The 25,852-nt window shown below is 37.8% G+C and overlaps 1 protein-coding gene across 4 annotated transcripts in view; it reads left to right on the forward strand.

Moving 5' to 3' along the window:
• LOC136849218 (uncharacterized) overlaps positions 1-25,852 on the forward strand; it is a 760,295-nt gene that overhangs the window by 373,941 nt on the left and 360,502 nt on the right. The window lies entirely within an intron of this gene.

Here is a 25,852-nt window from a genome sequence, read left to right on the forward strand (position 1 = left end):
TTCAGATTATATGCTTCTGACAGATCCTCCCTCCTAATACTTTCAAAGAATATGCTTTTCACTGATCCTCACTCCTAATACTTTCCAATTATATGCTTTTCATAGATCTTCCCTCCTAATGCTTTCAGATTATATGCTTCTGACAGATCCTCCCTCCTAATACTTTCAAAGAATATGCTTTTCACAGATCCTCGCTCCTAATACTTTCCAATTATATGCTTTTCACAGATCTTCCCTCCTAATACTTTACAATTATATACTTTTTACAGATCCTCCCTCCTAATACTTTGCAGTTATATGCTTTTCACAGATCCTCGATCATAATACTTTTAAATTATATGTTTTTCACAGATCCTCCCTCCTAATACTTTCCAATTATATGCTTTTCAAAAATCCTCGCTCCTAATACTTTCAGATATGCTTTTCACAGATCCTCCCTCCTAATACTTTCCAATTATATGCTTTTCACAGATCCTCCCTCCTAATGCTTTCAAATTTTATGCTTCTTACAGATCCTTCCTCCTGATGCATTCAAATTATATGCTTTTCACATATCCTCCCTCATAATGCTTTTAGATTATATGCTTTTCACAGATCCTCCCTCCTAATGCTTTCAAATTACAGTATATGCTTTTCACAGATACTCCCTCTTAAAGCTTTCAAATTTCATGCTTCTTACAGATCCTCCTTCCTAATACTTTCAAATTATATGTTTTTCACATATCCTCCCTCATAATACTTTAAATTATATACTTTTCACATATCCTCCCTCATAATGCTTTCAGATTATATGCTTTTCACAGATCTTCCTTCCTAATGCTTTCATATTATATGCTTTTCACATATCCTCCCTCTTAATACTCTCAAATTATATGCTTTTCACAGATCTTCCCTCCAAATACTTTCAAATTATATGATTTTCCACGCATCCTCCCTCATAATGCTTTCAGATTATATGAATTTCAGAGATCCTCCTTCCTAATGCTTTCATATTATATGATTTTCATATACCCTCCCACATAACATTTTCAAGTTTTATGCTTTTCACAGATCCTGCCTCCAATGCTTTCAAATTTTATGCTTTTCACAGATCCTCCCTCCTAATCCTTTCCAATTATATGCTTTTCACAGATCCTCCCTCCTAATACTTTCCAATTGTATGCTTCTCACAGATCCTCCCTCCTAATGCTTTCAGATTATATGCTTTGCACAGATCCTTCCTCCTAATGCTTTCCAATTCTATGCTTCTCACAGATCCTCCCTCCTAACACTTTTAAATTATATACTTTCCAATTATATGCTTCTCACAGATCCTCCCTCCAAATACTTTCCAATTATATGCTTTCCATAGATCCTCCCTCCTGATACTTTCAAATTATATGCTTCTCACAGATCCTCACTCCAAGTACTTTAAAATTATATGCTTCTCACAGATCCTCCCTCCTAATGCTTTCAGATTATATGGTTTTCACACATCCTCCCTCCTAATACTTTCAAATTTTATGCTTTTCACAGATCCTCACTCCTAATGCTTTCAATTTTTTTGCTTTTCACAGATCCTCCCTCCTAATCATTCAAATTATATGCTTTTGAAAGATTCTCCCTCCTAATGCTTTCAAATTATATGCATTTCACAAATTCTCCTTCCTAATACTTTCAAATTTTATGTTTCTCACAGTTCCTTCCTCCTAAAACTTTCAAATTATATGCTTTTTACAGATCCTCCCTCCTATTACTTTCAAATTTTATGCTTTTCACAGATCCTCCTTCCCAATGCTTCCAGATTATATGCTTTTCACATATCCTCCCTCCTAATGCTTTCAGATTTTATGCTTTTCACAGTTCCTCCTTCCTAATGCTTTCAAATTATATGCTTCTCACAGTTCCTCCTAATGCTTTCAGTTCATATGCTTTTCACAGATCCTCCCTCCTAATGCTTTCAAATTATATGCTTTTCAGAGATCCTCCCCCTTAATACTTTCCAATTATATGATTTTCACACATCCTCCCTCATAATGCTTTCAAATTATATGCTTTTCACAGATCCTCCCTCCTAATACTTTCCAATTATATGATTTTCACAAATCCTCCCTCCTAATGCTTTCAAATTATATGTTTTTCACAGATCCTCCCTCCTAATACTTTCCAATTATATGATTTTCACAAATCCTCCCTCCTACTGCTTTCAAATTATGTTTTTCACAGATCCTCCCCAATTATATGATTTTCACAAATCCTCCCTCCTAATGCTTTCAAATTATATGTTTTTCACAGATCCTCCCTCCTAATACTTTCCAATTATATGCTTTTCACAGATCCTTCCTCCTAATACTTTCCAATTATATGCTTTTCACAGATTCTCCCTCCTAATACTTTCCAATTATATGCTTTTCACAGATCCTCCCTCCTAATGCTTTCAAATTATATGCTTTTCACAAATCCTACCTCCTAATACTTTCCCATTATAAGCTTTCTACATATCCTCCCTCCTAATGCTTTCAGATTATATGCTTTTCACAGATCCTTCCTCCTAATACTTTCAAATTATATGCTTCTCACAGATCCTCCCTCCTAATGCTTTCCAGTTATATGCTTCTCACAGATCCTCCTTCCTAATACTTTCCAATTATATGCTTCTCACAGATCCTCCTTCCTAATACTTTCCAATTATATGCTTCTCACAGATCCTCCTTCCTAATACTTTCCAATTATATGCTTCTCACAGATCCTCCTTCCTAATACTTTCCAATTATATGCTTCTCACAGATCCTCCTTCCTAATACTTTCCAATTATATGCTTCTCGTTGATCCTCCCTCCTAATGTTTTCAGATTATATGGTTCTCACAGATCCTCCCTCCTAATACTTTCAATTATATGCTTTCCATAGATCCTCCCTCCTAATACTTTCTAATTAAATGCTTTCCACAGATTCTCTGTCCTAATACTTTCCAATTATATGATTCTCAGAAATCCTCCTTCATAATACTTTCCAATTATATGCTTTTCACAGATCCCCCTGCTAATGCTTTCAAATTATGTTTTTCAAAGATCTTCCCTCCTAATACTTTCCAATTATTTGCTTCCTTCACAGATCCTCCCTCCTAACGCTTTCAGGTTATATGCTTTTTACAGATCCTCCCTCTTAAAGCTTTCAAATTATATTGTTTTCACATATCCTCCCTCCTAATACTTTCCAATTTTATGCTTCTCACAGATCCTCCCCCCTAATACTTTTGGATTATATACTTTTCAATTATATGCTTTTCACAGATCCTCCCTCCTAATACCTCCCAATTATATGCTTTTCACAGATCCTCCCTCCTAATACTTTCCAATTATATGCTTTCCGCAGATCCTCCCTCCCAATGCTTTCAGATTATATGCTTTTCACAGATCCTCCCTCCTAATACTTTCAAATTATATGCTTCTCGCAGATCCTCCATCCAAGTACTTTAAAATTAGATGCTTCTCACTGATCCTCCCTCCTAATGCTTTCAGATTATATGCTTTTCATAGATCCTCCCTCCTAATGCTTTCAAATTATATGCTTCTCACAGATTCCCCCTCCTAATGCTTTCAGATTATATGCTTTTCCTAGATCCTCTATCCTAATGCTTTCAAATTATATGCTTCTCACAGATCCTCCCCTAATCCAGATTATATGCTTTTTATAGATCCTCCTCCTAATGCTTTCAAATTATATGCTTCTCACAGATCCTCCCTCCTTATGCTTTCAGATTATATGCTTCTCACAGATCCTCCCTCCTAATGCTTTCAGATTATATGCTTTTCATAGATCCTCTCTCCTAATGCTTTCAGATTGTGTGCTTTTCACAGATCCTCCATCATAATTTTTTCAAATTATATGTTTTTCACAGATCCTCCCTCCTAATGCATTCAGATTATATGCTTTTCATAGATCCTCCCTCCTAATACTTTCAAATATATTTTCCAATTATATGCTTTTCACAGATCCTCCCTCGTAATACTTTCAAATTATATATTTAACAATTATATGCTTTTCACAGATCCTCCCTCCTAATGCTTTCAGATTATATGCTTTTCATAGATCCTGCCTCCTAATACCTTCAAATTATATACTTTCCAATTATATGCTTTTCACAGATCCTCCCTCCTTATGCTTTCAGATTATGTGCTTTTCAAAGATCGCTCCCTCCTAATACTTTCTAATTATATGCTTCTCACAAATCCTCCCTCCTAATGCTTTCCAGTTATGTGCTTTTCACAGATCCTCCCTCTTAATAATTTTCAATTATATGCTTCTCACAGATCCTCCCTCCTAATGCATTCAGATTATTTGCTTTTCACAGATCCTCCCTCCTAATACTTTCAAATTATATATTTTCCAATTATATGCTTTTCACAGATCCTCCCTCGTAATACTTTCAAGTTATATATTTTCCAGATCCTCCCTCCTAATATCCATTTTTTTATATTTCACAGATCCTACCCCCTCCTAATGCTTTTTCAGATTATATGCTTTTTCTCACAGATCCTCCCTCCTAATACTTTCAAATTATATGCTTTTGACAGATCCTCAGATCCTCCTAATGCTTTCAGATTATATGCTTTTCCAGATCCTCCTCCTAATGCTTTCAAATTATATGCTTTTCACAGATCCTCCCTCCTAATACTTTCCATTTTTATGCTTTTCACATATCCTCCCTCCTAATGCTTTCAAATTATATGCTTCTCACAGATCCTCCCTCCTAATACTTTCAAATTATATGCTTTTGACAGATCCTGCCTCCTAATACTTTCCAGTTATATGCTCCTCACAGATTCTCCCTCCTAATACTTTCTAATTATATGCTTTTCACAGATCCTCCCTCCTAATGCTTTCCAATTATATGCTTTTCATAGATCCTCCCTCTTAATGCTTTCCAATTATATGCTTTTCATAGATTCTCCCTCCTAATACTTTCCAGTTATATGCTCCTCACAGATTCTCCCTCCTAATACTTTCTAATTATATGCTTTTCACAGATTTCACAGATCCTCCCTCCTAATGCTTTCCAATTATATGCTTTTCATAGATCCTCCCTCCTAATACTTTCAAATTGTGCAGTTTTCAGAGCCTACTATCTGAAAATATTCGTAATCCCTCCTGATACACATTCGTACCTAATCTTAAGAAGTAATAAAAATTTTTTTTTTCACATATTACGCATAGCATGTACCACTCTTGTGTATCTCCACATTACTCATTCCCTCAATACCAAGGGCAGATGGAAAGGCACACGAACAATCAGCAGCATTTATTGTGGCCTGACGGCATTTCGCAATAATCCATTGCATTTTTAGGGCAGCAATGACACACATAATTTTGTTTAATAAAAAGGTCACTACGTAAAATTGTAAAGGTAGAAGTACATTTCTTAAAATACTTTAGAACAAACCCAATACATGGCTAAAAAGTGACTAAACATAAAAAGGTAAAACCTAAACAGACTGCAGGAAAAATTACATAATTATGTGTGTGGAAGATCCTGGTCATTTAACAAGGGAATGAGTTTTATGAAAATTGACTCTACAGATCTTCCCTGGTTGAGGCTGTTGTTTCAAGTTTCACATCAATATGTGTTTTGCAGATATCAGATCCTATATCATATATAATACTATATATATATAAATATATATATTTATATATATATATATATATATATTTATATAGATATTAATGTATATGTATATATATATATATATATATATATATATTATATTATATATATATATATATATATATATATATATTTTATACAGATCCTCCCATACCTATATAGTTATATAGATTATATAAATATATATACATAGATATGACATATGTATATATACATATATATACAAATTTATACTTATATTATATGTATATATAATGATCCTCCTCCTTATGTATGTATGTATATATGTATGTATGTATATATGTATATATATATGTATGTATATATATAATATGTGTATGTATGTATATGTATATATTAATGTCATTTACTGTAATACCACAGTATAATATGAAGATAAAAAAGCCCATAAAACACTATTTGAACATTGCAGCCATATATTTTGAGCACTTCCTTCTCTGCCCCTGTTCACTGGTAAAATATGGACAGATGAAATGTTACAAGAGTATTTATACAAAGCATATATGTAGGTGTGGCATCAAGTATCCGATGGTATGAAGGTGACCATTTCCCAAGAAGGAGGGAAAATAAACTATTCCTTAGTGGTTTTTGGCCTCATTGACTCCCGTCAGGCGATGCATCTGGTGGTCGTGTTTTCTGGAACACCTGTTTGAGAAGAGGCCTGAAGATTAACCTGTTGATGTCATCCGATTCCCAATGTCCTCCTGACAAGTTCATATTGTTGGTTTGATTGATGATAGCAGATCCCAGCATCTTTCTTTCGTGCTACTTTTGAAAATCAGCTCCGCCCTTCTCCAATTTATGGAATGGCCTTTATCCCTGATATGTAGGAAAATCCCCGAACTCTCCGAAGCATACCGCACTGATCTTTTGTGCTGTATTAATCTTTGCGAGAGGGATCTACCCACCTCCCCCAGATAAATCTCATTACAATTGCTGCAAGCAATCTTGTAAACTCCGGCTTCTCCCTCTTTTTTATTTAAGTGTACATTAATGAGTGAGCTCCCGATGGATTTGGGATATGGAAAATAAAAGGACTGTTAAACCTGAGTTGTTTAGTGGATTTTTGGATGTTTTCACTGTACGGAAGCTTTATTTTGTTGTTAAAATATATTTGTCTGTTGTGAGAGGGACCTCTGTAGTATATTTTGTTCGCTTTATTAATAGCCCTCTTGATAATGTGTGGTGGATAGAGCAGTTGCGTTTGGTGTTGAATTCTTCATCTAGGTATCCATTTGAACATATTCTAAGCCCCCTGAGAAATAAGTTGCACCCTACCATGATCTTTACTGAGACATTGTGGTAGTTTAAGAAATGAATATAGGAAACAGCGAAAGTGGGTTTCCTATATACTGTGAAAGCATATCTTCTGCCCTCTTATGATCAGTACATCTAGAGACGGCAACTTTCCGTCCGTTTCCCATTCAGTTTTGAATTTTATGGTCAGAACTAGCGAATGAAAATGGTCTTCATATGGTTGTAACTTCCTCTTTAAAATAACCAGCACATTGGCGATCGGGGCTGTGGTAAATAATGACTCTTCGTCTAGGCTGAGCAATTTGATGTTATTTGAGGGGAAGCACGACCACCAGACGAGGACCCAGCTGTCATGGATATGTTTTTAGACTTGGGGGAAGTTGTTTTTCCACATTATGAGAGAACCTAGCTGTTGTGGATATGTTTTTAGGCTTGTTGTGAAAAGTTGTTTTTCCACATTATGACAGAGCTTAACTGTTGTGGATCTGTTTTTAGGCTTGTTGTGAAAAGTTGTTTTTCCACATTATGAAAGAGCCTAGCTGTTGTTGATCTGTTTTTACACTTGGGAAAAGTTGTTTTTCCGCATTATGAGAAAGCCTAGATGTTGTGGATCTGTTTTAAGACTTGTGAAAAGTTGTTTTTCCACATTATGAGAGAGCCTAGCTGTTGTGGATCTGTTTTTAGATTTGTGAAAAGTTGTTTTTCCACTGTATAAGCCCATTTGTAATGCATATGCGTTTAGACTTGTGAAATGTTGTTTTTCCACTCTTTGAGCCGAGCTGTCATGGATCTCCTTTTAGTCTTGTGAAAAGTTGTTTTTCACTGTTGAGCCCAGCTGTCATGCATTGTTTTTTAGACTTGTCAAAAGTTGTTTTTCCACTTTATGAGCCTAGCTGTCATGGATCTACCTGTAGACTCTTGTTGTGAAAAGTTGTTTTCCACTTTATGAGCCCAGCTGTCATGGATCTGCTTTTGGACTCTTGTTGTGAAAAGTTGTTTTTCCACTGTATGATCCCAGCTATCATAGATCTGCTTTTAAACTTGTTGTGAAAAGCTGTTTTTTCACTTTATGAGAATAGCAGTTGTGGATCTGCTTTTAGACTTGTGAAAAGTTGTTTTTCCACTTTATGAGCCCAGATGTTATGTATCCATTTAAAGACTTGTTGTGAAAAGTTGTTTTTCCACTTTGAGCCCAACTGTCATGGATCTGCTGTTAGACTTGTTGTGAAAAGCTGTTTTTCCACTTTATGAGCCCAGCTGTCATGGATCCGCTTTTAAAACTCTTGTTGTGAAAAGTTGTTTTTCCATTATGAGCCCAGCTGTCATGGTTGTGAAAAGTTGTTTTTCCATTATGAGCCCACCTGTCATGGGTCTGCTTTTACTCTTGTGAAAAGTTTTTTTCCTGTATGAGCCAAGCGGTCATGCATCTGTTTTTAGACTTGTGAAAAGTTTTTCCACTATGAGCCCAGCTGTCATGGATCTGCTTTTACACTTGTGAAAATTGTTTTTCCACTTTATGACCCCAGCTGTCATGCATCTGTTTTTAGACTTGTGAAAAGTTTTTTTCCACTTTATGAGCCTAGCTGTCATGTATCTGCTTGTAGACTGTTGTTTTCAAAAGTCGTTTTTCCACTTTATGAGTCCAGCTGTTATGGATCTCCTTTTAGACTTGTGAAAAGTTTTTTTTCCACTATGGGCCAAGGTGTCATGCATTGTTTTTAGACTTGTGAAAAGTTGTTTTTCCACTTTATGAGCCCAGCTTTCATCGATCTGCTCTTAGATTCTTGTTGTGAAAAGTTGTTTTCCACTTTATGAGCCCAGCTGTTATGGATCTGCCTTTGGACTTGTTGTGAAAAGTTGTTTTTCCACTTTATCAGCCCAGCTGTCATGGATCTGCTTTTGGACTCGTGAAAAGTTGTTTTTCCTCTTTATGATCCCAGCTTTCATGGATCTGCTTTTAGACTTGTTGTAAAGATTTTTTTTTCCACTTTATGAGCCCAGCTATCATGGATCTGCTTTTAGACTTGTTGTGAAAAGTGGTTTTTCCACTTCATGAGCCCAGCTGTCATGGATCTGCTTTTAGACTTGTGAAAAGTTGTTTTTCCACTTTATGAGGCCAGCGGTCATGGTTCTGCTTTGTTGAGAAGAGGCCTGAGATTAAAAGTTGCCACATTATGATGTCACGCTTTTAGACTTGTTGTGAAAAGTTGTTTCTCCACTTTATGAGCCCAGCTGTCATGGATCTGTTTTTAGATGTGTGATTTGTGAATTTTTTTTCCACTTTTATGATCCCAGCTGTCATGGATCAACTTTTAGACTCTTATTGTGAAAAGTTGCTTTTCCACTTTATGAGTCCAGCTGTTATGGATCTCCTTTTAGACTTGTGAAAAGTTGTTTTTCCACTATGAGCCCAGCTGTCATGCATGTATTATAAGACTTGTGAAATTTTTTTTCCACTTTATGAGCCCAGCTGTAATGTATGTGCTTTTAGAGTCTTGTTGTGAAAAGTTGTTCTCCACTTGAGCCCAGCTGTCATGAATCTGCTTTTAGACTTGCTGAAAAGTTTTTTCCAATCTTTATAAACCCAGCTGTTATGGATCTGCTTTTAGACATGTTGTGAAAAGTGGTTTTGTACACTTTAATGAGCCCAGCTGTCATGGGTTTTTAGACTTGAAAATAAAAAGTTGTTTTTCCACTTTTAAACAGCTGTCATGCATCTGTTTTTAGACTTATGAAAAGTGGTTTTTTTATGAGCCCACCTGTCATGGATCTGCTTTTAGACTCTTGTTGTTAAAAGTTATTTTTCCACTATGTTCCAAGGTGATGGATCTGTAAGTTTGTTTTTTTTTTAGACTTGTGAAAATTTGTTTTTCCACTTTTATGAGCCCAGCTCTCATGGATGTGCTGCATTTTAGATTCTTGTGAAAAGTTGTTTTCCACTTTGAGCCCAGGTGTTATGGGTTTGCCTTTATACTTGTTGTGAAAGCTTGTTTTTTCCATTTGAGCCCAGCTGTCATGGATCTGCTTTTGGGCTGTTGAGAAAAAATTGTTTTTCACTATGACCAGCTGTCTTGCATCTGTTTTTGACTTGTGTGACATTGTGGTAGTTTTTTTTCCATTTTATGAAACAGCTGTCATGCATTTTCTTTTAAACTATTGTTGTGAAAGTTATTTTTATCTTTATGCCCAGTTGTTATGTCTCTCCTTTTAGACTTTTGAAAAATGTTTTCCACTATGAGCCAAGCTGTCATGCATCTGTTTTTAGACTTGCAAAAGTTTTTTCCACTTTTTGAGCCCAGCTTTAGATGTGCTTTTAGACTGAAAATTTGTATGAAAATGGCCCAGCTGTCATGGATCTACTTTTAGACTTGTTTTGAAAAGTTGTTTGTTCCACTTTATGATCCCCTTCTCTCATGGATCTGCTTTAGACTCTTGTAAATAAAGACTTTTTCTTTCCAGGCTGAGCAGCCCAGATGGATTCTTTTAGACTGGGGAAAAGTGTTTTTCCACACCTGAGCCCAGCTGTCCTGGATCTGTTTTTAGACTTTTTGTGAAAAGTTGTTTTTCCACATTTGTGAGCCCAGCTGTCATGGATATGTTTTTAGACTTGATGTGAAAAGTTGTTTTTCCAGTTTATGAGCCCATTTATCATGGATCTGCTTTTAGACTTGTTGTGAAAAGTTGTTTTTCTACTGAGCCCAGCTGTCATTTGTCTGCTTTTAGACTTGTGAAATTTGTTTTTCCATCTTTTTGACACTGTCATGCATCTGGACGTGTGATTTGTGAATTTTTCCCATTTTATGATCCCAGCTGTCATGGATCTGTTTTTTAGACTTATTGTGAAAGTTGTTTTTCCACTTTGAGAGAGCCCAGCTGTTATGGATCTGTTTTTAGACTTTGAAAAGTTGTTTTTCCACCATGAGCCCTGCTGTCATGCATCTGTTTTAAGACTTATGAAATTTTTTCCACTTTATGAGCCCAGCTGTAATGTATGTGCTTAGAGTCTTGTTGTGAAAAGTTGTTTTTCCATTTTTTGAGCCCAGCTGTCATGAATCTGCTTTTAGTCTTGTGAAAAGTTTTTTTTCCACTTTATGAGCCCAGCTGTTATGGATCTGTTTTTAGACATGTGAAAAGTTGTTTTCCACTTTGAGCCCAGCTGTCATGGGTCCACCTTTTAGACTTGTTGTGAAAAGTTGTTTTTCCACTTTATGAGCCCAGCTGTCATGCATCTGTTTTTAGACTTGTGAAAAGTTGTTTTTCCACTTTATGAGCCCATCTGTCATGGATCTGCTTTTAGACTGTTGTTGTGGAAAGTTGTTTTTCCACTTTGAGCCCAGCTGTTATAGATCTCCTTTTAGACTTGTGAAAAGTTGTTTTTCCACTTTATGAGCTCAGCTTTCATGGATGTATTTAGATTCTTTTGAAAAGTTGTTTTACACTTTGAAAAGGATCTGTTTTTCCAGTTTTTTTTCACTTTGAGCCCAGCTGTCATGGATCTGCTTTTGGGCTATTGTTGTGAAAAGATGTTTTTCCACTTTATGATCCCAGCTGTCATGAATCTGCTTTTAGACTCTTGTTGTGAAAATTTGTTTTTTCCACTTTATGAGCCCAGCTATTATGAATCTGCTTTTAAGATGTTGTGAAAAGTGGTTTTTCCACTTTATGAGCCCAGCTGTCATGGGTCCACTTTTAGACTTGTTTTGGAAAGATGTTTTTCCACTTTATGATCCCAGCTGTCATGAATCTGCTTTTAGACTCATGTTGTGAAAAGTTTTTTCCTTTATGAGCCCAGCTATTATGTATCTGTTTTTAGAGATGTTGTGAAAAGTGGTTTTTCCACTTTATGAGCCCAGCTGTCATGAATCTGCTTTTAGACTCTTGTTGTGAAAAGTTTTTTTTTCCACATTATGAGCCCAGCTATTATGGATCTGCTTTTAGAGATGTTGTGAAAAGTTGTTTTTCCACTTTATGAGCCCAGCTGTCATGGGTCCACTGCTTTTAGACTTGTTGTGAAAAGTGGTTTTTCCACTTTATGAGCCCACCTGTCATGGATCTGCTTTTAGACTCTTGTTGTGAAAAGTTGTTTTTCCACTATGTTCCAAGGTGTCATGTATTTTTTTAGACTTGTGAAAAGTTGTTTTTCCACTTTATGAGCCCAGCTTTCATGGATGTGCTTTTAGATTCTTGTTGTGAAAAGTTGTTTTACACTTTGAGCCCAGGTATTATGGGTTTGCCTTTATACTTGTTGTGAAAACTTGTTTTAACACATACAACTTACCTGTTAGTTACCCAGCTTTAGTCTTTGATCGCCACGGCAAAATTTGGACTCGTGCAAAGCCAGTCCGAATATCGGGTGATCGCCCTTACCTGCCCTCTGTCGGGTACTAGGAACTATTCCAACATGCTTCAGAATAATTTTGCCGTCACGCACGGCGACATTGTTGTCGGTAGACTTGTTGTAAATTTCATTTTTGCCACATTTATAAGCTGTTTTCACTTGGAAGTACTTTTGTTGGTTTGTTTTGAAAAGTTATTTTTGTCACCTATTTAGTCAGGTTTTCTGATAATTATGTCAGATTCTGGGTCTTATTTAGGGTTTGCAGCAAAGGCTGTAAGACGAGGTTGGTTAGTCTTGATCCTCATTCAATTTGTGTGGCTTGTAGAGGTCAGGAATGTTCATATGAGAGGAAGTGTGATGAATGTGTCAGTATGACTGAAAAAGATTGAATTGGCGCTTTGGGTAGGAAGGTAAAGTCTTTTGGTCTTTCCAAGCGCATTTCGATGATTTCTCCTCTGTTATGTCCTGCTTAGATAAAGATAGAGCGCCTGAGTTAGCCTCCATCTTCATGGAGTTCTACGACAACTTTGGTGCTGTTTTTCAGTTTTAGGACTCAAAGATCGGCTCTTCTTTTTCACCTCTGGATAAAATCTTTTCCTCAAGAACTTGTGTTGTGAAAATCCCTTTTTTTCAGAAGTCCACATTATGAGGCAATCCACTCGGAAACCAAAATTCCTCAACCTTCTCTGCCAGCGCAAACTCGTCCTCTGTTAATCAAGATAAAGTGGCAGGCCCTCCACAGTATCTCGTTGGGGCAAAGCAAGATTTGTCTCCAAGACTTCAAACCATCAAGTAAAAAGTGATCTGCATGTCCTCCATGACTTCGAGCCAGACTTCAGCAGTTCTGGCAAATTTGGGAGGAGATGAGCCCAGCTGTCTAAATGGATATTCTATCCCCTTCTCAAGATCTTGCAACAGAACCTTTAGCTTTGACAGCATATTCCAGCTTTTAGAATCCCGGTTCTGTCATGGACTCATGCTTTTTAAAAGGAGCGATAGAGATCGTGGAAGAAGTCAACTGTTTTACAACACTTTTTCTTGTTCCAAAGGCCTCAGGCGGCTGGAGACCAGTCCTCTGAGTTCTTCAACCTTTTCGTGGAGAAAACCAGTTTTCGATGGAAAAGCCCTGTTTCTTCGTCCGGGGATTTGATGGTCTCAATAGATCTGTCATCACATTCCGATCCATCCAAGGCCCAGGAACTTGTTTTCCAGGAGAAGATTTTCAGTTCAGGACTTTATGAGCCGGTCTGTCCACAGCCCTCAAGTATTCACAAGAGTTATGTCCACTGTTGCCAAAGCTCTTCATCTCAGAGGAATAAAGATCTCTCTTCTAGACGATTGGCTCCTTCGTTCCCAGTCTCAGCCTCAGTGCTTGGAGGATTTGAAAGTAATCTGACTTGACACAGAAGCTAGGACTTCTAATCAATTGGAAAAGTTCACCTATCTCCTCACAATCCAGGATCTATTTAGGAATGAGACTGGAAACAGTTCCTTTTCTGGCTTTTGTCAGATCAAAGAATCTCGGACTGTCTCGCAAAAGTCCAGAACTTTCTGGATATGGATACCTGTTCCCAGAAAAGGCTTGGATGAGCCTCCTGGGTCCAATAGAAAAGTTTGTCTCCCTGGGAGACTTCACATGAGGCCCCTTTTTCCTACTCAGGGAGCAATGGAACAGGAAAACGCTTCAGACTCCTTCTGTTTCCAATCTCGGACCTTATGAAAAGGTGGTGGTTAGATCAAGAAAATTAGAGAAAGGTCTCTCTCCATTTGTCGAATGAACCACTTAACTGTTTGCAGACTCTCAGAAGTAGGATGGGGAGTTGGTGTAAAAGAAATTTCAGGTTTGTGGAATGCGACAGAAAAGAATGGCACATCAACAAGAAGGAGTTGAAAGCAATCCACCTGAGTCTTTACTTCCTACCATTCGTACAGGGACAAACAGTTCTGGTTCATTCAGACAGCACCACAGCGTTGTTACATAAAAAACAGGGGCACTCATTCTTACTCCCTCAGCGAGGTAGCAAGAGACCTCCTTTTGTGGCAGAGAAGCACAAGATTCTGCTCCTAACAAGATTCATTCAGGGAGCCCTCAACGTGGAGAGCGGACTCCTTGAGCAGGAAGCACCAGGTTCTGTCCACAGAGTGGATTTTGCCGAAGAAGTGTGCAAGGATCTGGAGACTTTGGGGTCAACCTCTGGTAGACCTGTTTGTGAACAAATCGAACAGGCTCCCAATCTTCTGCTCTCCTGTCCCGGACCAAGCAGCCTTCCAGATCCCATGCTACTGAATTGGTCGGGTCTGGATCTACGCCTTTTCAAGATGTTTGTTGTTGAGGAAAGTTTTTCCAACACCAGGATGACTTTGATAGCCCCCTTCTGGCCTTCCAGGGATTGGTTATCAGTTCTCATGGATCTCTTGATGACTTGAGCCTTCCAAACAGAGTAGATTTTCAGACAGCCCCACTTCAGGAGATTTCACGAAAACCTGTCAATGGGTCTAACTTCAGACTATCGAACGTTACTCAGAAGCAAAGGATTTTCAAGAAAGCGGCTCAATCCATCGCTAGAGCCAGAAGACCATCTTCGATCAAGGTCTATGAGTCCAAGTGGAATATGTTCATGGTGCAAAGATCTGACATTTCCTCTTCCAGAACCTCGGTGTTGCAGATTGCGGATTTTTTTTGTTCCTCAGGAATAAGAACCTTTCTGTATCCACAATTAAAGGTTATCGTAGCATGCTGGCTACTGTTTTTCGTCACAGAGGTTTGATTCTAATAACCAAGATATAACGGACCTTATTTCCTTCCACTCTAAGAGGTCAGATGCTAAAGTTGTTTCGTGGAATCTTGATGTAGTCCTGAAGTGGCTTATGTCTGAGAAATTTGAACCTATGGATTCTTTTTTTAAGAGATCTTACGAGGAAAACCTCTTTTTAGTTTTGTTAGTCCAGCTAAGAGAATCAGTGAGATCCTGCTGGATAAGAGAGTAGGATTTCTGCTTCAAAAGCAATTTGTTCTTTCAAACTGTTTTTTATGGCCAAGAAGACCCTTCGCACCCGTGGCTCGCTCTTTTGAGATTCCAGTCTGTTAGAATTGGTAGGAGCGAGTGAGGAGAGGTTGTTTGCCCAGTTCCTTGAAATATTTATAAGGACTAAAGATATTAGGGTCCTTCAGATTCCTTATGGTGTTCGGTCAGGAACCCTCTTATGAATGTCCAAGAATGCCATGTCCTTTTTATTAGAGATCTGATTTCTGAAGCTCACTCCAATATTTCAGAGAATGATTTGAAAATGTGTAAATGAAGGCTTTTTGAGGGATCTCTACTTCTGCTTATAAAAGTTGTTTTTCCTTCAAGATATTGTTCAAGCAACCTACTGGAGATGTAAGTCTGTATTTGCTTGCATTATCTTTTGCAGACAGTGTTTGATGAAACGTTAGGGCCCTTTGTTTATCTCACGGTAATGGGTAAAGGGGTAAAGGAGGATTAACCACCTTTACTTACTTGTTTTTGGAGTGTGAAGGTTTTTAGTTGTCTGTGAGGGTAAGTGTTGGATAGTTTTACCCCACAGTTGGTTTTGGTTTTTATGGTTATGCTTTTTCTTTGGTGTTGGGTGTTTTTGTAATTCATGATGTTTGTTGCCTGAGCAGGGGCATACTTGTGGTATTGTCAATGCCATGTCCTAGGTGACTGATACCCAGCCAGCAATCTGTCATGGTCATTATACCCCAGCGGTTGCTCTAAGGATAGCAGGTTACTGAGGCAGTAACTGTGGAATCAGCTACCTTAGCAGGTGAGGAACTAAGAAATTTTCTACATTAATAACCTTAATGTTTCCAACAACTCTTTTTAGCTGTCATTGCCCCACCTCCTAAAGGTGTCAATTATATGTAACTAACCAGGTAAGTTGCTGTGTTAAAATGACATTTTTATTCTAAAATAATGTTTAACACATACTTACCTGTTAGTTACATATAGCCCACCCTCCTCCCCACGGGGACAGGTAGGCAAATTATTCTGAAGCATGTTGGAATAGTTCCTAGTACCCGACAGAGGGCAGGTAAGGGCGATCACCCGATATTCGGACTGGCGCTTGTTTTGAAATTTTCCACGTCAAAGACTAAAGCTATATGTAACTAACAGGTGCATATGTGTTTTATTATTTTAGAATAAAAATGTCATTTTTCCCCTTTATGAGCCCAGCTGTCTTGGATCTGCTTTTGGGCTGTTGTTGTGAAAAATTGTTTTTCACTATGAGCCAAGCTGTCTTGCATCTGTTTTTAGACTTGTGTGACTTGTGAAGTTTTTTTTTTTCCATTTTATGAGCCCAGCTGTCATGCATTTTCTTTTAAACTATTGTTGTGAAGTTATTTTTACACTTTATGAGCCCAGTTGTTATGTCTCTCCTTTTAGACTTTTGAAAAATTTTTTCCACTATGAGCCAAGCTGTCATGCATCTGTTTTTAGACTTGCAAAAAGGTTTTTTCCACTTTATGAGCCCAGCTGTCATGGATGTGCTTTTAGACTCTTGTGAAAATTTTTATTCCACTCTATGAGCCCAGCTGTCATGGATCTACTTTTAGACTTGTTGTGAAAAGTTGTTTGTTCCACTTTATGATCCCCTTCTCTCATGGATCTGCTTTTAGACTCTTGTTGTGAAAAGCTTTTCTTTCCACTTTAGGAGCCCAGCTGTTATGGATCTCCTTTTAGACTGGTTGTGAAAAGTGTTTTTTCCACTTCATGAGCCCAGCTGTCCTGGATCTTCTTGTAGACTTTTTGTGAAAAGTTGTTTTTCCACTTTATGAGCCTTGCTGTCATGCATCTGTTTTTAGATGTGTGATTTGTGAATTTTTTTCCACTTTTATGATCCCAGCTGTCATGGATCTACTTTTAGACTCTTATTGTGAAAAGTTGCTTTTCCACTTTGTGAGCCCAGCTGTTATGGATCTCCTTTTAGACTTTGAAAAGTTGTTTTTCCACCATGAGCCCTGCTGTCATGCTTCTGTTTTAAGACTTATGAATTTTTTTTTCCACTTTATGAGCCCAGCTGTAATGTATGTGCTTTTAGAGTCTTGTTGTGAAAAGTTGTTTTCCACTTGATAAGCCCAGCTGTCATGAATCTGCTTTTAGACTCTTGTTGTGAAAAGTTTTTTTTTCCACTTTATGATCCCAGCTGTTATGGATCTGCTTTTAGACATGTGAAAAGTGGTTTTCCCACTTTGAGCCCAGCTGTCATGGGTCCACTTTTAGACTTGTTGTGGAAAGTTGTTTTTCCACTTTATAAGCACAGCTGTCATGCATCTGTTTTTAGACTTATGAAAAGTGGTTTTTCCACTTTATGAGCCCATCTGTCATGGATCTGCTTTTAGACTGTTGTTGTGAAAAGTTGTTTTTCCACTTTATGAGCTCAGCTTTCATGGATGTGCTTTTAGATTCTTGTGAAAAGTTGTTTTACACTTTGAGCGCAGGTGTTAAGGATCTGCCTTTGTACTTGTGAAAGTTTTTTTTCACTTTGAGCCCAGCTGTCATGGATCTGCTTTTGGGCTATTGTTGTGAAAAGATGTTTTTCCACTTTATGATCCCAGCTGTCATGAATCTGCTTTTAGACTCTTGTTGTGAAAAGTTTTTTTCCACTTTATGAGCCCAGCCATTATGTATCTGCTTTTAGAGATGTTGTGAAAAGTGGTTTTCCCACTTTATGAGCCCAGCTGTCATGGGTCCACTTTTAGACTTGTTTTGGAAAGATGTTTTTCCATTTTATGATCCCAGCTGTCATGAATCTGCTTTTAGACTCATGTTGTGAAAAATTTTTTTCCACTTTATGAGCCCAGCTATTATGTATCTGCTTTTAGAGATGTTGTGAAAAGTGGTTTTTCCACTTTATGAGCCCAGCTGTCATGAATCTGCGTTTAGACTCTTGTTGTGAAAAGTTTTTTTTTTCCACATTATGAGCCCAGCTATTATGGATCTGCTTTTAGAGATGTTGTGAAAAGTTGTTTTCCCACTTTAGGAGCCCAGCTGTCATGGGTCCACTTTTAGACTTGTTGTGAAAAGTGGTTTTTCCACTTTATGAGCCCACCTGTCATGGATCTGCTTTTAGACTCTTGTTGTGAAAAGTTGTTTTTCCACTATGTTCCAAGGTGTCATGTATCTTTTTTTAGACTTGTGAAAAGTTGTTTTTCCACTTTTATGAGCCCAGCTTTCATGGATGTGCTTTTAGATTCTTGTGAAAAGTTGTTTTACACTTTGAGCCCAGGTGTTATGGGTTTGCCTTTATACTTGTTGTGAAAACTTGTTTTTCCCCTTTATGAGCCCAGCTGTCTTGGATCTGCTTTTGGGCTGTTGTTGTGAAAAATTGTTTTTCACTATGAGCCAAGCTGTCTTGCATCTGTTTTTAGACTTGTGTGACTTGTGAAAAGTTTTTTCCATTTTATGAGCCCAGCTGTCATGCATTTTCTTTTAAACTATTGTTGTGAAGTTATTTTTACACTTTATGAGCCCAGTTGTTATGTCTCTCCTTTTAGACTTGTGAAAAATTTTTTCCACTATGAGCCAAGCTGTCATGCATCTGTTTTTAGACTTGCAAAAAGGGGTTTTCCACTTTATGAGCCCAGCTGTCATGGATGTGCTTTTAGACTCTTGTGAAAAGTTTTTTCCACATTATGAGCCCAGCTATTATGGATCTGCTTTTAGACTCTTGTTGTGAAAAATTGTTTTTCCACTCTATGAGCCCAGCTGTCATGGATTTGCTTTCAGACTCTTGTTCTCAAAAGTTGTTGTTCCACTCTTTGGGCCTAGCTGTCATGGATCTGTTTTTAGACTCTTGTTGTGGAAAGTTTTTTTTCCACTTTTATGAGAGAGTCTACCTGCCCTGGATCTGTTTTTAGACTCTTGTTGTGAAAAGTTTTTTTCCACTCTGAGCCCTGCTGCCATGGATCAGGTTTTAGACTTGTGGAAAGTTGGTTTCCACTCTATGAGCCCACCTGTCATGGATCTGTTTTTAGACTCTTGTGAAAAATTGTTTTTCCACTTTGAGCCCAGCTGTCATGGATCTGCTTTTATACTCTTGTTTTGAAAAATTATTTTTCAATTTTATGGGCCTAGCTGTTATACATCTGCATTTAGACTTGTGAAAATTTGTTCTTCCACTTTAGGAGCTCAGCTGTCATAGATGTTCAGTTAGACTCTTGTGAAAAGTTGTTTTTCCAATTTATGAGCCCAGCTGTTATGGATCCACTTTTGGACTTGTTGTGAAAAGTTGTTTTTCCACTTTATGAGCCCAGATGTTATGGATCTGCTTAGGCTCTTGTGAAAAGTTTTCTTCCACTATGAGCCCACCTGTCATGCATCTGTTTTTAGACTTGTGAAAAGTTGTTTTTCCACTTTATGAGAGAGACTAGCTGTCATGGATCTGCTTTTAGACTTGTGAAAAGTTGCTTTTACACTCTATTTGCCCAGCTGTCATGTATCTGCTTTTAGACTTGTGAAAATTTGTTTTTCCACTTTACGAACACAGCTGTCATTGATGTGCTTTTAGACTCTTGTTGTGAAAAGTCATTTTTCCAATTTATGAGCCCAGCTGTTATGGATCTGCTTTTAGACTTGTTGTGAAAAGTTGTTTTTCCACTTTATGAGCCCAAATGTTATGGATCTGTGTTTAGGCTCTTGTTGTGAAAAATTGTTTTTCCACTATGAGCCCACCTGTCATGCATTTGTTTTTAGACATATTGTGAAAAGCTGTTTTTCCACTCATTGATCCCAGCTGTCATGGATCTGTTTTTAGACTTGTGAAAAGTTGATTTCCACTTTGTGAGCCCAGCTGTCATGGATCTGCTTTTAGACTCTTGTGAAAAGTTGTTTTTCCACTTTATGAACCTAGCTGTTATGGATCTGCTTTTAGACTTGTGAATAGTTGTATTTCCAATATGAGCCCAACTGTCATGGATCTGCTTTTGGACTCTTGTTGTGAAAAGTTGTTTTTCATTTTATGATCCCAGCTGTCATGGATCTGCTTTTAGACTCTTGTTGTGAAAAGTTTTTTCCCACTTTAAGAGCCCAGCTGTTATGGATCAGCTCTTAGACCGGTTGTGAAGTGGTTTTTCCATTTTATGAGCCCAGCTGTCCTGCATCTGCTTGTAGGCTTGTGAAAAGTGGTTTTTCTATTTTATGAGCCCAGCTGTCATGCATCTGTTTTTAGACTTGTGAAAAGTTGTTTTTCCACTTTATGAGCCCAGCTGTCATGGATCTGCTTTTAGACTCTTGTTGTGAAAAGTTTTTTTTTTTCATCCATGAGCCCAGCTGTCATTTATCTGCTTTTAGACTTGTGAAAATTTGTTTTTCCACTTTATGAGCACAGCTGTCATGGATCTGCTTTTAAAATTGTTGTGAAAAGTTGTTTTTCCACTTTGAGCCCAGCTGTCATGGATCTTTTAGACTCTTGTTGTGAAAAGTTGTTTTTCCACTATGAGCCCAGCTGTCATTTATCTGCTTTTAGACTTGAGAAAAAAAAATTTCCACTTTGAGCCAAGCTGTCATAGATCTGCTTTTAGACTCTTGTTGGGAAAAGTTTGTTTTCCACTGTATGAGCCCACCTATTGTTGATCTGCTCTTAGACTTGCTGTGAAAAGTTGTTTTTCCACTTTATGAGCCTAGCTGTCATGTATCTGCTTTTAGACTTGTGAAAAGGTGTTCTTCCACTTTGTGACCAGCTGTCATGTATCTGCTTTTAGACTTGTGAAAAGTGGTTTTTCCACTTTATGAACCTAGCTGTCATGGATCTACTTTTAGAGTTGTTGTGAAAAGTTGCTTTTGCACTTTATGAGCCAAGCTGTCATGCATCTGTTTTTAGACTTTTAAAAAGTTGTTTTTCCACTTTATGAGCCAAGCTGTCATGCATCTGTTTTTAGACTTTTGAAAAGTTTTTTTTTGCACTTTATGAGCCTAGCTGTCATGCATCTGTTTTTAGACTATTGTTGTGAAAAGTTTTCTTTCCACTTTATGAGCCCTGCTTTCATGGGTCTGCTTGTAGATTCTTGTTGTGAAAAGTTGTTTTCCACCTTATGAGCCCAGCTGTTATGGATCTGCTTTAAGACTCTGAAAAGTTTTTCTTCTACTGTAAGGTCAATTGTCATGGATGTATATTTAGACTTGTTGTGAAACGTTATTTTTCCACTTTATGAGCCCAGCTGTCATGGATCTTATTTTACCCTTGTGAAAAGTTTTTTTTCACTTTGAGCCCCACTGTCATGAATCTGTTTTTAGACTTGTGAAAAGTTTTTTTTTCCTACACTTTATGGGCCTAGCTGTCATGCATCTGTTTTTAGACTATTGATGTGAAAAGTTATTTTTCCACTTTGAGTCCCGCTGTTATGGATCTCCTTTTAGACTTATGAAAAGTTGTTTTTCCACTATGGGCCAAGCTGTCATGCATCTGTTTTTAGACTTGTGAAAAGTTGTTTTTCCACTTTTATGAGCCCAGCTTTCATGGATCTGCTTTTAATTCCTGTTGTGAAAAGTTTTTTTTTATCCATTTTATGAGCCCAGCTGTCATGGATGTGCTTGTAGACTCTTGTGGTGAAAATTTGTTTTTCCACTCTATGAGCCCTGCTGTCATGGATTTGCTTTTAGAGTCTTGTTCTGAAAAGTTGTTGTTCCACTCTATGGGCCCAGCTGTCATGGATCTGTTTTCAGACTTTTTGTGAAAAGTTTTTTTCCCACTTTATGAGAGATCCTAGTTGCCATGGATCTGTTTTTAGACTTGTTGTGAAAAGTTGTTTTTCCACTCTGAGCCCAGCTGTCGTGGATCCGTTTTTAGACTTGTGAAAAGTTGTTTCTCAGCTTTATGAGCCCAGCTGTCATGGATCTGCTTATAGACTCTTGTTGTGAAAAGTTGTTTTTCCACTCTGAGCCCAGCTGTCATGGATCTACTTTTAGACTCTTGTTGTGAAAAGTTTTTTTCCAATTTATGAGCCCAGCTGTTATGGATCTGCTTTTACACTTGTGAAAAGTTGCTTTTCCACTGAAGCCAGCTGTTATGGGTCTGCTTTTACACTTGTGAAAAGTTGCTTTTCCACTGAAGCCAGCTGTTATGGGTCTGCTTTTAGGCTCGTGTTGTGAAAAGTTGTTTTTCCACCATGAGCCCAGCTGTCATGGATCTGCTTTTATACTCTTCTTGTGAAAAGTTGTTTTTCCACTATGACCCCAGCTGTTATGGATCTCTTTTTAGGCTCTTGTTGTGAAAAGTTGTTTTTCCACTTTATGAGCCCAGCTGTCATGGATACGATTTTAGACTCTTGTTGTGAAAAGTTGACTTTGTGAGCCCAGTTGTCATGGATCTGCTGTTAGACTCTTGTTGTGAAAAGTTGTTTTTCCTCTTTGTGACCAGCTGTCATGGATCTGCTTTTAGACTCTTGTCGTGAAAAGTTAATTTCCACTTTGAGCCCAGCTGTCATGGATTTGATTTTAGACTTTTATGTGAAAAGTTGTTTTTCCACTTTATGACCCCAGCTATCATGGATCTGCTTTTAGACTCTAGTTGTGAAAAGAAAAAAAAATTCCCACTCTATGAGCCCAGCTGTCATTGCTCTATTTTTAGTCTTCTTGTGAAAAGTTTTTTTCCACTTTATGAGGCCAGCTGTCATGGATCTGCTTTTAGACTCCTGTTGTGAAAAGGTGTTTTTCCACTTTATGAGCCCAGCTGTCATGGATCTGCTTTTAGACTTGTTGTGAAAAGTTGTTTTTCCACTTTGAGCCCAGCTGTCATGGATCTGCTTCTAGACTCTTGTGAAACGTTTGTTTTTCCACTTTATGAGCCCAGCTGTCATGGATCTGCTTTTATAATCTTGTTGTGAAAAGTTGTTTTTCCACTCTATGATCCCAGCTGGTATGGATCTCTTTTTAGACTCTTGTGAAAAGTTGTTTTTCCACTGTATGAGCCCAGCTGTCATGCATCTGTTTTTAGACTTGTGAAAATATTTTTTTCCACTTTATGAGCTCAGCTGTCATGGATGTGCCTTTAGACTCTTGTTGTGAAAAGCGGTTTTTCCACTTTATGAGCCAGCTGTCATGGATCTGCTGTTAGACTCTAGTTGTGAAAAGTTGTTTTTCCACTTTATGAACCCTGCTGGCATGGATCTGCTTTTAGACTCAAGTTGCAGAAAGTTGTTTTTCCACTTTATGGATCTGTTTTTAGACCATTGTTGTGAAAAGTTTTTTTGTTTCACTTTATAAGCCTAGCTGTCAAGGATCTTTTACTCTCTTGTTGTGATTGTTGTCTTTCCATTTTGAGCCCAGCTGTCATGTATCTCCTGTTTGACTCTTGTTGTGAAAAGTTGTTTTTCCACATTATGAGAGAGACCAGCTGTCATGGATCTGCTTTTAGACTCTTATTGTGGAAAGTGGATTTTCCACTTTAAGCCCAGTTGTCATGGATCTGTTTTTAGACTCTTGTTGTGAAAAGCTCTTTTTCCACTTTATGAGCCCAGCTGTCATGGATCTGTTTTTAGACATGTGAAAAATTGCTTTCCATTGATTTTTGAGCCCAGCTGTCATGGATCTGCATTTAGACTTGTTGTGAAAAGTTGTTTTTCCACTCTATGAGCCCAGCTGTCATGGATCTGGTTTTAGACTCTTGTTGTGAAAAGTTGATTTCCACTTTGAGCCCAGCTGTCATGGATCTGATTTTAGACTTTTTTGTGAAAAGTTGTTTTTCCACTTTATGGGCCCAGCTGTCATGGATCTGCTTTTAAACCCTTGTTGTGAAAAGTTGTGTTTCCACTCTATGGGCCCAGCTGTCATGGATCTGTTTTTAGACGTGCAAAAGTTGTTTTTCCACTTTATGAGCCCAGCTGTCATGGATCTGTTTTTAGACTTGTTGTGAAAAGTTGTTTTTTCCACTCTATGAGCCCAGCTGTCATGGATCTGGTTTTAGACTCTTGTGAAGAGTTGATTTCCACTTTGAGCCCAGCTGTCATGGATCTGAGTTTAGACTTTTTGTGAAAAGTTGTTTTTCCACTTTATGGGCCCAGCTGTCATGGATCTGCTTTTAAACCCTTGTTATGAAAAGTTGTTTTTTCACTCTATGGGCCCAGCTGTCATGGACCTGTTTTTAGACTTGTGGAAGTTGCTTTTCCACTTTATGAGCCCAGCTGTCATGGATCTGCTTCTAGACCCTTGTTGTGAAAAGTTTTTTTCCACTTTGTGAGCCCAACTGTTATGGATCTTCTTCTAGACTTTTGTTGTGAAAAGTTGTTTTTCCACTGAGCCCAGCTGTCATCCATCTGTTTTTAGACTTGTGAAAGTTGTTTTTCCACTCTATGAGCCCAGCTGTCATGGATGTACTTTTAGACTCTTGTTGTGAAAAGTGGTTTTTCCACTTTATGAGCCAGCTGTCATGGATCTGCTTTTAGACTCTTGTTATGAAAAGTTGTTTTTTTTCACTTTATGAACCCTACTGTCATGGATCTGCTTTTAGATTCTAGTGGCAGAAAGTTGTTTTTCCACTTTATGAGCCCATTTGTCAAGGATCTGCTTCTAGACTCTTATTGTGAAATTTTGTTTTTCCCCTATGAGGCCAGCTGTCATGGATGTGTTTTTAGACTTGTGGAAAGTGGTTTTTCCACTTTATGGGCCCAGCTGTCATGGATCTGCTTTTAGACTTGTGGAAAGTTTTTTTTCCACTTCATAAACCTAGCTGTCATTGATCTGATTTTAGACTTGTTGTGAAAAGTTGTTTTTCCACTTTGAACCCAGCTGTCATGGATCTGCTTGTAGACTCTTGTTGTGAAAAGTTGTTTTTTGACTTGTGAAAAGTTGTTTTTTCACTGTGATCCCAGCTGTCATGGATCTTTTAGCCTCTTATTGTGAAAAGTTGTTTTTCCACTTATGAGCCGAGCTGTCATGGATGTGCCTTTAGACTGCTGTTCTGAAAAGTGGGATTTCCACTTCATGAGCCCAGCTGTCATGGATCTGCTCTCAGATTCTTGCTGTGAAAAGTTGATTTCCACTTTGAGTCCAGCTGTCATGGATCTGATTTTAGACTTGTTGTGAAAAGTTGTTTTTCCGCTTCAAGCCCAGCTGTCATGGATCTGCTTTTAGGCTTGTTGTGAAAAGTGGTTTTTCCACTATATGAGCCCAGCTGTCATGGATCTGCTTTTAGACTTGTTGTGAAAAGTGTTTTTTTCCACTATATGAGCCCAGCTGTCCAGGATCTGCTTTTAAACTTATTGTGAAAAGTTCTTTTTCCACTTTGAGCCCAGTTGTCTTGGATCTGTATTTAGACTTTTTTTGTGAACATTTTTTTCCACTCTATGATCCCAGCTGTCATGGATGTTTTTTTAGACCATTTTAAAAAAAAAAAAATGTTTTTCCACTTTGTGAGAGGTCCTGCTGTCATGGATCTGCTTTTAGTTGGAAAAGTTGTTTTTCCACTTTGAGAGAGGGCCCAGCTGTCATGGATTTTTTTTAACCCTTTTTGTGAAAAGTTGTTTTTCCACTTTGTGAGAGGGCCTAGCTGTCATGGATCTGTTTTCAATTCTGTTGGATAAAGTTGTTTTTCCACTTTTTGAGAGGGCCCATCTGTCATGGATCTTTTTTTTAG

Source organism: Macrobrachium rosenbergii, chromosome 2, assembly GCF_040412425.1.
Source record: "Macrobrachium rosenbergii isolate ZJJX-2024 chromosome 2, ASM4041242v1, whole genome shotgun sequence".
Taxonomy (NCBI): Eukaryota; Metazoa; Arthropoda; class Malacostraca; order Decapoda; family Palaemonidae; genus Macrobrachium; species Macrobrachium rosenbergii.